Below are 12,106 nucleotides of genomic sequence, written 5' to 3'. Positions count from 1 at the left end.
AAATTTAGGCACTAATTTCTTCATTAAATAAATCAATAAAAAGTGAAGGAATTGTCCCACAGCTTTCTTTTTGACGCCATTGGAAAAAGCGACCTTTTTTACTCCAGATCTAAGTCGACCTATGGTCGAAAAAATAAGCTTTTATCTCGAAAGGAAAAAAAGTTACAAGCCTTTTTAAATCAAGTTTAAGAAACCTCGATTCCATTCAAATTGTGAACCATTTTCTTTCGCATTTTAATTCATTAAACTTATTTTATTTTGTGTTTCCATGGATACGCATTTTAAATCATCTTTCTGGATTTAATTTCTTAAAAATATTTTAATATCTGTTGTCATTGTTTGGAAGGGAAATTATGATGTTTCTTTTTATTTATTTTTTACGCCTGATTGTTGAATATACATCATTTGACACAATTTTTATTTTCAAGGTAGATCGGGCAAAGCAGCTAGTGATTAAATAAAAGAATGAATGAAGAAATGAACATAAAATAAAACAATAAACGAATAAATAAATGTATAAATAAATTAATACACGAGAAGAATTAAATGAATGAATAAGATAGCAAATGAAGAAGAAAATAAGTGAATGAATTAACAAATAAGGGTATTTTCTAATGAAAGAATGTGAATAGAACAACTAATTAACTAATACATAAATGATTTTATAAAAGTTTGAATAAGTAAATAAAATGGGGGACTATATTTCACTTTGTCCCTCATGCACTTGACTAACTGTACAAAGTATTTGAAATACAAATAAGCTTAATATTAAGCAAATAAATACTGCATCATATATTAGTAGATCTCAATTAATATGTAAAATATAAATAATAACTTCATCATTTAATAATAACAAAAAAAAAAAAAAAAAACTTGACTCACAACAAAATATTACCAATTGAGTATCAATTTTTGAAAATTGCTTGTATTATCATATTCTTTGATTTTCCGAGGTACTTTTTTCTTGACTGGAAGAGACTACACGTGCTACTGCATAGTTAAAATATTACTAGGCAGGTGGCTTTAAAAGCAGAGTAAATATTTGAACATTTCACTTTGCCCCTCTATTTCACTTTATCCCATATTCCTCTACTACTTTTTTTTTCATCGCTTATAAAGACAATTAGTAACGCTTTTGTCCTATTAGGTTCATTATTCGTGATCGATTTGTTGCTTTTTATTGTCACTCACCCCAAGCAGGTTCAGAACGTTTTTGCTCCTAAAATCATAGGTTCGTTCGTAAAAGTAAGGGGGGGGTCATTCCTTAGCGTGACCACCCCCCAAATTGTAGTTTGTATCCGCCCCTGGTTAAACTCCTGCACTTTTTTTCAATATTATGCAAATTTTTACATTTCAGACAAAATTCAGACTATTTACACATAAAAATAAGTTGTTGGGACTATAGGACTCGTGCACTTCTTTTGGTAGAAACAAAACCCTACTCCTAAACTCAGTCTTTTCGGTTCAAAAAATGAGCATCGGTAAAAACTTTAAAAGTATATTCTGAAAAAAAAAAAAAAAACATTTTATGAATTTAATCACCTTTCTGAGAACCGAAAATGTATCAAGGTCGAAATCGGTAAAAATAGAAAAGCTTAAAAAGTAGTTAGCTATCTTATTCTTATTAGTTATATATAGTTTAACTGCTACTAATATAATTTTTGTACTGAAAAGTACTATGTTGAAATTTTGATTTTAGAAACTACTTTTCTAGCTCATGAATTTATTTCCATGACACTTCCAGTTGGATTGTATGAAAAGGGAGGGAATGGGGAAAAACTTTAATTTTAGAAGATTAGCACCAAATTCAGTATTTTTCTTTTTCCCTGACTGTGCCTATTTAGGCAGATTGGAACTCAGAAAAGAATTTACTAAAAATGAACATTATAAAGAAGCTAATGTGAGAAAAAAATTCGATGTAAAAAGAGAAAGTGCTAAATGCGATGGAAAATTAAGTCTGAAAGAATTATTTATAATACTCTTTGAAAATTGAAAGAGAGAGAGAGAGAGAGAGCGATTTTAACAGCGGCTGAGTTAGTGAGTCATAAATTTTTATGCGTTGTTTTAATGCCGGGCAAAATGTGCCTGAAAATGAAAGCATTTTCTTATGTCGTTTCGCACATTTTTAAAGAAATCGACTCGAGAAATAGCTCATTATGTAAGGAATGCGTATTTTAAGTTCAAGCAAAAATTAAATTAATACGAAAGGGAGGGGAGAAGGGAGGCTTAAGAAAATAATTTTTTTGTGGGGAAAAAAGTTACAAAGGAGAAATAAATTTGTAAAATGTATAGAAATATGTGATAGATATGTACACTATATAAGATTTCTGAAAATGTAGTATATACAAAGAAAGCAAGCACTTTTTTGTGATTCCGTCTCCAGAAATATTCGGTTTGTCATCGTTAAAATAACCCAAATTTAATGGTAATGGATATCAAACCACTTTGGCCGTGAGGGGGGGGGGCTCTGCTTTTTAAACTAAAACTGGCTAAGTAAAACAAACGAACCTTTTTTTGGCCCAACAAAAATCAGTGTTCCATGATGTCCACCCTATAAAAAGGTTATGTAATGCGGTTAAAAATTACATTTTGTATCTTTATTTACAGAGTTATTCTAAAAGAATGGGATAGGGGGAGTCAAATCTATACATATTCGTAGGAATAAAAATAGTACAAAAAGGATTTTTTTACGTACATAAATCGTTCTAAAGATGTCCTATGTCATAGTCTCCTAACTCTAGGTTAAAATTTATTCGGCGTTCTGACAGCCTTTTTAAAGTGCTTTTTTATCCGGAATTTTCGATTTACCGAAGGTGATCTGTAACGAATCACTTCAGTGAATCGAGGTTCTGCTGTACTCAGGGTCGAATTCAAGGGGTGGGTCAGTGGGTTTTTTGGGTTCAGTCCTCCGAAGAAATTTTCAATGCATTCAAAAAAAGTGCTTTCTATTAGACTTTTTTGATGAATAAATTATTACTTTTTAATTTTTTCAATTCATGCCCTACCATCCCACTTGTACTCAAACTCCTAGCGTACACTTTTTAACTTCTACGCAGGTAAGTGGGGAATAAATACAGTATTATTTACATAATCCTCCACATGAAAAACTCACATGGTGTAAGGTTAAGTGAATACTAAATAACAAGTGGGACACATACGATAACGCGCTAAGACATCAAGCGGTAGCCAATTAAAACTTTACAGCTCGCTCTTTCATTGAAGCCCCACCAAAGAGCTGCAGGTGCAGGTCCTATATTTCCAAATCAGTAGCTTTATGAAACATTGCAGTTCTTTTTGAATCACCCCGTGTTGGATTTATTAGTTTTAATACTTTCTCCTACTTGGACGAATCTGTCATGGAAGAAAGCACTGGCGTATTTGCAAAATTTTCGTATTTTGAATGATTTACTTTTAAAGGGATGGTTACTTTTAAATGGGGTATGGATGTGCGTGTGTTTGTAATGACTTATTGTTCGTTTCGACAGAATAAATTGCAGTTGAAGTTTAGCAATGTCAAAACTTTTATGGAGGAAAAAAAAAAAAAAAAACAGAAATAGAATTCTGTTTTTACAATATAATTGCTACCAACAAGCTCGACAACGCCACATACTTTTGCCTAACAGGAAGTTATAATTTGACTCTGATAATTTGAACTCCGTTGGAGATTGAAGAGAGGAAAACCTCTCTGCTTCGCCGATAACGTAGTGCGATAATTATTCGCATTGTTCCAACGTTAGAATTTCTCCTTTTCCTCTACAAGTAGAAAGCAATATAAACAAACCAATCGGTGCAATCGGAATAAATGAAATGGGGCTTTTTTCGATGCTACGTACCCAAAGCAAATTTTTGGAACACTAAATAATTCTAGTTTTTAAAACATGCTATTATATTCGATGAAGACCATATCTCAAAGTAAAGTATTGAGGTATTCCGTATCTAACTTTCTACTACGTTTCTATGTTTATAACTACAGAACAATAACTAGTTAACTGCATTATCAATAACATAATAAAAATTACAGTTTGCTGTTTTTTGCGTTAATTTAAATTTCATTTTCTAATTTGTCATTTATTTATAATTTTTTTAAAAATAATTATTGTAATGTAGCTATAAAAAAATTTCATATGTATTGCAATCATTTTGTAAATGCGTACATTCAAGGTTAAAATTTATTCGGCGTTCTGACAGCCTTTTTAAAGTGCTTTTTTTATCCGGAATTTTCGATTTACCGAAGGTGATCTGTAACGAATCACTTCAGTGAATCGAGGTTCTGCCGTACTCAGGGTCGAATTCAAGGGGTGGGTTTTTTGGGTTCAGTCCCCCGAAGAAATTTTCAAATGCATTCCAAAAAGTGCTTTCTATCAGATTTTTTTGATGAATAAATCATTACTTTTTAATTTTTTCAATTCATGTTTTTTTTTTCTCTATTTCATTTGAAAAATGAAATATTTACTTATCGAAAAATTGTACCAACTGAATGCTACATCTGAAGCATTTATTTATTTATTTGTAGTTATTGCGAACATCATTGATTGCAAAAAAAATACAGCGTTTTTCTTCAGATTCAAAGCATCGAAATTCCTTACAAAATAATTATATTTTCAACATATTCTTATTACTGTCAAAAAATATAAATCTAAGAAGATTGGATTGTTTTCATCAGTCATAAGTACTACTTTTAGTCACTGAAGTTGGTTAATAAGCAAAAAATAAATAAATAAATAAATAGTAATAATAACATGGAGCGAGGAAAAACTTTTGTTTTCAAAACGTTTGATTTTTAATTAATTTTTTGAAATGTCCGATTGTTCAAACAAGGCGTCCTTGTGACGTCACAAGTGATGAACTTTGGCGCCCTAAATGCTTACGATTGCTGTCCATCGCGTTTCCAGATTATGATAATTCAGAAACAAATTAAGCGTTGCAATTTACGCCTGCTATCTTGCGTATCGCTGCCAGTACATGTGAATAAAGAAGCGAATTAAATATTGCGCTCTGCGTAATGGCATCAGTGAATGGCATTTCATCATTTGAGATGCCATGTGCAGAAGCGTATAAAATGAAATTGAATCTGCGCACCGATTAAAATAATAGGTAAAAAAAATTAAACTTAGTCAAATTATTTTAAAAAATGGTCAATTCTTATGTTTTTAAGCATGCTCTTTCAGAAAAATATACTTTCAAAATTTTGGAAACGACCCCATTATTTCGAATGTGCGTTTATGAGTCCACGCATTTATTCTCTTGATTGATAAAAAAGACATCGATAATTATATGTACACGGAAGTTATGTGGTGTACACACATCAGATTTTTTTTCTTTATTAAATAGATACATCACCATTTACATTTGCTTAAAATTGTAACAAAATTCAATAGGATACATGAATGAACCCTAATATAATTGATGATATATATTTCACGAAAAATGTGTTTAGTGAAACTCGAAAAGAAACAAAAGTTTGATTACGGCTCTGATTGTACAACGACAAGTTTTAAAAAACAGGAACAAATTTTTGTCCTGGTTCAGATTTTGTGAAAAGGTTTTAAATACATTTATAAATCATTTTAACAACAGATAGGAAGTGGAAAATAAAATCTCGTCACTCATTCGAAGCATTAATCGAGCAAAAGAAATTCAAATTTATAGTACGCGCAGATTCACTTAAAGTTTTTTCTCTCCTCTTTTCAACTTAAAAAAATGCATATATTAGAATTTAAAAATAAGTAATCAACATGTGCAGTTGAGCGAATAAAAATTACAACTTAATGTCAGACCTTTTTCTAATAATGTTTAATTCATCTGCTCTCCATTCCTCAGGAGAATTATTTATTTAATTTACTTTCCAAATGTTTAGGTTTCTTGAAAAAGAACGTTTTTGAGTTAATGAGGTTTTAAATAACTTCAATTTTGATTTAGAAAAAGCTCATTAAAGGAGCCGCGATTAAAATGTCAGCGGAAATATTTTCCTTTTCATTAATCACTGTGGAATGCAAAACTTTTTCCTTTCAAGCATGAGAAAATTTGTGAATAAATAATGTGACATTTATTTACATGCGCTATCTTTAGAAAAGCTCTTAGAGTTAGAGAGATACTTTAGCTCAGATCTTCAGACAGTATATAGGACACATATCTTGCACGAGGGTGACTTCACCACTTTTGAAGACACTGGGCACGAAATTTATTTGGTGCCGCTCCCCCCCCCCTTCGTACACTATAATGAAGAATTTTTTTTTTTTTTTTTTTGGATTACCAATTTTTTTCTTTTTAGCTTTAATCTTTACTATTTGGAGTGGCATTTTTAATTTTTTTTTAAAATTTTGAAACGGATTTAGTGCCCTTCAAACTTTGGTGCCCTGGACATGGGCCCCATATGTCCATGACCTTTACGCATTGAATCAAAACCTTTGCGCGTGAAAAATAAAAATGGTGAATAACAACGTATTATTGCACAAAAATTGCAGATTACTGCATACACGTGTTTCGGGTAGCAATAAACGAATAAACCCCTTTTTTAATGCAAAATAAGTGAGCTTTATGAATGAAAAGGCTTTGTCCGATGCCTTTTTATCCGTAGGATCATTTATTTTGCATTAAGAAAGGGGTTCCTTGTAACCCCAAAACGTAACAATCTGCAATTTTTGTGCAGTAATACGATGTTATTTACTATTTTTAAGTATGTAATGTTAAACATTTTAGTATTATTCACACGAGGATCGTAGTAGAAAGTTAATTAGAGAATTATTCTTTTGGTTATTTGTGCAAAATCGACCGTTAAAAAATAAGAGAGGTAAAATTATTTAATTAAATACTATTTGTGTTCAATTATTCCATGTATTTCCGTTGTATGTAGGTAGGCACATTAGAGCAATTATTAATTATATATTACATTCCTTTTTCTGTTCTTCACTTTCTTTCTTGTGGGTGCATTTACTTTGAAAACTTTAACAAATTTCTCTAACTGATTCGCGTTGATTAAACAACTTAGTTTTTGTTTTAATATTATTCAGATCGAAATTTAAAAGATGTTGAGAAATTATTCCAATGCTTATTGATGTTTCAATTTTTTTTTAGTTTTAAGTGTTTGAGTTATTTATGCAGTACTTAATTTAGACCTTTGCAGTACTTAATTTGGAATGCGTAAAATTAGTTATTATTATTGTTAGCTTTTCTTTGATTTTTCAAAAATCTTCTTAGTTAAAAAAATTGATTAGTGCGAATTTAGTTCTTGCATTAAAACATTATTAAGAGTTTGTTGAGCAGTAATGCACATTAAAAACCTCGATGTTTAAGAAAATCGATGTATCGATTCCATCGATATTTTAATTTTGAATATCGACGCCTTGAAACATCGATGTTTTTTTTTCCATAGATGTCGCACCATTAATTCCAACGCATTTGCTGAATCTCGGAAATGTCAGAACAGTTCGAAATTTGTGTCATTGTTGTCCATTATCTGAAAGTACTCAATGTCAAGATCAAGACAGCTTGAATCAGGGAATGCTGTTCGCTTGAAGAATCTTATAATGCAACGTACACTGCAAACTGGAAGAATTTCAACTGGTCACTCCCCAGGGACACTTTGCAGACAATGCACCTGTGGTCTGATAAGAATGAAGGGAGGAAGAGGGCACTACTAACAGCTTTTTTTTTTTTTGGTGGCTGAAGATATTTTGTTCACTGTTGAATCCCAACTAACAGCCCCTTGAAGCTGCCATTTTAAAATGGCGTTTTCGGGGTGGTGCGCCGCAATCTCTTTGCTTGTGAACCTATTTCTGATTGTCTTTATAGTGAAAAATACAAATTTCATGTCTTTCCAAATACAAAGTGTATGGATTAGCAAACAACAGCGTGTGAATATGTCGCTGCTATCTCGATTTAGGCGGGAAATTCCGGAACACGAGAAGTTCGAAGTTCCATGTGTTCAATTCCAAAAAAGGTACCTGCGAACCTTGCTCGGTCCAGCTTTTAACCCAAGGTAACGTTTTTATTTCTCCACTCTCTTGAAAAGTATTCTTTTAAATGCGTTTAAAAATATATAGTTACAATAAAATATGAATAAATGTTATGCCTTTAATTTTATTTTATGAATTACGTGCAAAGCAAGAGTTGAAATTTGACAAGTGTGTTTTGTATGTAATAAAAAATAATGCAATAGATTTTCAATTTTTTTGTACTATTATGTAACGATAGTTAAAATTACTGTTGGACAATAATATTTTGGAACATCCAGTTTAGAGTTTTTTAACAAATAGTTTTTGATTTTCAGTTTTAAATTCAGAAATAGAGTGGGGAAAAAACAGGGTAGATAAAGAATGAATCAATATATAGAAACATAATTTTTCGAGGAATGATATATATATATATATATATATATATATATATTAACATAAAAAGTAAATGGATTAAAGAGTTTTGAAAATGTATTTGTTATCAAAATTTTCTATTTATTGCACATTTTTATATTGTTGATAGCTATTAACTAACACTTTAAATCGTTAGCATTTAAGCACAGAAAACATTAAATAAAAAATAAAAAACAAGCTACATAAAATAAAATTAAGAGTTTCCAATTACTAAGCATCATAAACTACGATTTTATGAAAAATCCTTTTGGTGTAAAATATTGGGCACAGCGAAGGGTGAAAAGCAAGTTAACTCCCAAGACCTTTGGTTATAAGTTATGTTTCCAATCCTAGTACGGTATTTACTTGATGCACGTGAGGATTGTGATAAGCAAACCCCCTCCCTCAGAAGATGAATTCTAACTATCCAAGTAAAGAAGCGTCATAACGGGCTTCAATGAATCAGATTTATCCAAATATAATACTAATATTTGAATCTTTACAATAATAGAAATCTGACAAGAATGAAGCAGTGTCACTAATTACGGTAATGCTTGACATTTTAATTGTTTCTTCGTATGATGTTGAGAGCTTTCATAACTTAGATTGGAAGGTCAGCTTACAAACCATGAGATTTGAAGTCTGAGGTCTCTATCACTAAGATCCCTGGCATTCGTCATTCGCCCTTTCCCCTCGTCCCCTAGGACGTGCCTTATCGTTTCTTCGCTCCATGGGTTTGGTTATTGTGCTCTAGAACGTATTGACAATCCTTTCCTTCCATTTCGGAGACAGCATCAAAAGGCACACGACTTATGCTTAACTGCCTAATAATACTGTTCTGTTTTCTACACGGGAAAAACTTGTTGTGAACATGGGGAAGAGAAGAATGTTTTCCTTGTGACTTTACTCAGGGGCGGATCTAGAGGGGGGCCATGGCCCCTTCCAAAGCTTTGTGATTGTAAAAAAAATTTTAAGGGAAAAAAAAGATAAAATATGAGAAGATAACGAAATTTAACACATGTATTTTACTGGAAAAGAAGTATAGGCCTTAATTGGGAGATAACTTATATCCCTATCCTCAAAACAAAACTTTTATTTCCGAAAATTTTCTCCATCTTTTACATCATTTCTTGATTCCAACTACAGACACTTGGACGATCTCTAAATGCTGCGGTTCTCAAATTATACCTATTGTTCACAAGACCAAAGAGAGCTTAAATTTTCGTTTTTAAGGCTTTAATTTCGAACTAGGGGGAGAACCCCTTTTTCCCATGCCCTTTCACAAATGCCTTGAAATGTAGCAAAAAGTTCCATTTTAAGTCTTTTATTCGGAAAAAATGTCAACGGAAACTAGCTTATCCAGCCCTTATCACTTAACTTGCTTAAAAGCAACTTAAAGGAATTTTTTGGGACTTCAATTACAAGCGAGTTTTGATAGGACCCCCTCTCTCCCTAGTTTATATCGTGATGATAGCTTTAAAAGGAGGTTTTTTAGAGGAGCTCACGAATCTTCCATCCCTTTCTAAAATATGTATAAGTATAGTTAAAAATCGAATTTTTAGAGCCTCAAAGGCAAAATATTTTTAGAAAGGAAGGATTCTAAGCACCCTCATACTTCCTTAAATGTAAGCAAATATTACCTAAAGGTGCATTTTTAGGCTGGACAGCTGAAGAGATAAAAGAGCACCCCTCCTCATCTAACTTCTCAATGTATAATGACAGAATATTTTGTTTTCCAAGCTTTATTTTCAAAAAGTATTTTGGGGCCAGCGCCCGAAACCTGACACTTTCTCCGTATCATCAAAGATAGACAAAATACGTTTTTAGTTTCCTAATTTTCAAAAATTACACGGAAATTTAAATTTTGAAACAATTTCGAAGGAGATTCCTAAATCCACCCCCTCACCTAATGTCTCAATACTCCGAAAATTGAGTTTTTAAAACTTCATTTTAATAAAATTTTTGGGGAGTTATCAGAGCCCAATTTCCCAATAGGCAGAGTAGGCAGCTGCCTTGGGCGACAAGCTTTTCAGGGGTGCAGATTTGCTATTATAATACACATTTTTTGAATTGTTATTCTTGAAAGTAAAATATTAGCATTCTTTCATTTTCCACAGAGACAATTATTTCTTGTAATTTAATAATGACTACTTTCACACATCTTATGAAAGTCAAATGTTTTTCAATCACGGTATTTGCCGAATCGTCAGCAAAATTTGCCGAATAAAAAAAATTTTGGGAGATCACTATGATTATTTCATCGGGGCGCCTCAGAATGTGAAACGCCATTATTTCTTCATAAGTTGGACAGTTTGAATCTGGGGAACACTTTTTACGTTTTTTTTGAGTCAAGGATATTTTGCTTCTTTTAGGGGAGTGGGGGTGGCAGATTTCAAATTTGCCTAGGGGCGGCATGGAGCTAAATTCGGCCCTGGGGAGTTTGTTCAAAAATTTCGGATGGCCCCTCCCAAAACAATCAGCTGGATCCGCCACTGGCTTTACTCCTATAGAAGTTTAGGAAATAAATAAAACAGCTGATTTTTGACATTTGAGAAGGTTACGCTCCAAGAGAATGTCTCGAATGTGAAATTATTATATTTTTTTTCTCTACATTAAAAAGAGTGCTAGATTTCTTAAGGTTTTAATCGTATTCAGCTGTTTCCATGGGAAAATAAGTCTATACAAGTTAAACAGAAAAAATAAAATTTCATTGAGTAAGAATGAGGATAACTCTAAATATTAATTACTTAGTTTTTGATCTTTTTTTTAAATGTAAATTTTGAGATAAGGTATAAGACTCTCAAATCTGTGTGCGTCTGTTTGTGTGTCTGCGTGTCTCAAACCATTTCTCATCCAGACTGTCAAAATCTACCAGGTCAATACTGGGATCATTGGTGGATATAGGATACCAAGGGAAAACCGTCCTCGCTTTTCTAAACCTAAAAAGTGGTTAGATATCCAGAGATAAAAGCATTAAAACTATTAATTATCAGCTGCCGCAGGCGACAGACGGAGTTGGCGAGCGTAAAAGAACAGGAGATGGAGCCCTATTCAAATGTTACTTTCGCATGACATTGCTCGTATGTAGGGATTAGAATACCGGACCGAAAATTCAATACCGGTATTCTGTATCTTTAAAACGTAATACCGGAACATAGATATTAATACCGGTATTTGAAATTTCTCAAAAAATGCTTCAAAACATATTGTTCTTTTGCCACACTTCATAATTTTGTACAAAAAACTATTATTTAGGAAAATGTATTGTAAATAAATATAAATTAAAGAAACAAATGTCATAACAAAAAATCAATTTTCGTTAAAAACATAATGCATTTATTGAATTGTCTAAGCCTTTAAGTCATTTTAGTCCTCAACTCTCCTGCAGTTGAAAGCACTCTTTCTGAAATCACGCAGGTCGATGGTACTTTTAACAATGTGTGATTCATCTCCTCTAATTCTCTAGAAATCCTTCAGCTTCAAATAATTCCGTCTCTTGCTTGTTATTTTTGTATAAATTCTTTTGTGTGCGTTGTGTGTTTCTTTTGCATTGTGTATTGCATACTATTATTATTATTTAAATTTATAGCTAGTTGTAATTCCTTTCCAAGAGACGATACCTTTTCATTATTAACTTCATTTTCTCTTGAACAGGAGAGGTTTGTCTTTGCTTTTTATTAGCCCTTTGACTTAAATTTCGATAAGCTTGACTAAATTTGATCTGGTTGGTTTCTCTTATTCGTTTTCGCTCTCCCCCCCCC

The sequence above is a fragment of the Uloborus diversus genome, chromosome 4 (assembly GCF_026930045.1).
Source record: "Uloborus diversus isolate 005 chromosome 4, Udiv.v.3.1, whole genome shotgun sequence".
In the NCBI taxonomy this organism is placed as follows: Eukaryota; Metazoa; Arthropoda; class Arachnida; order Araneae; family Uloboridae; genus Uloborus; species Uloborus diversus.
The sequence above is the reverse complement of the archived record's forward strand: the minus strand, read 5'-3'. Positions refer to the sequence as shown.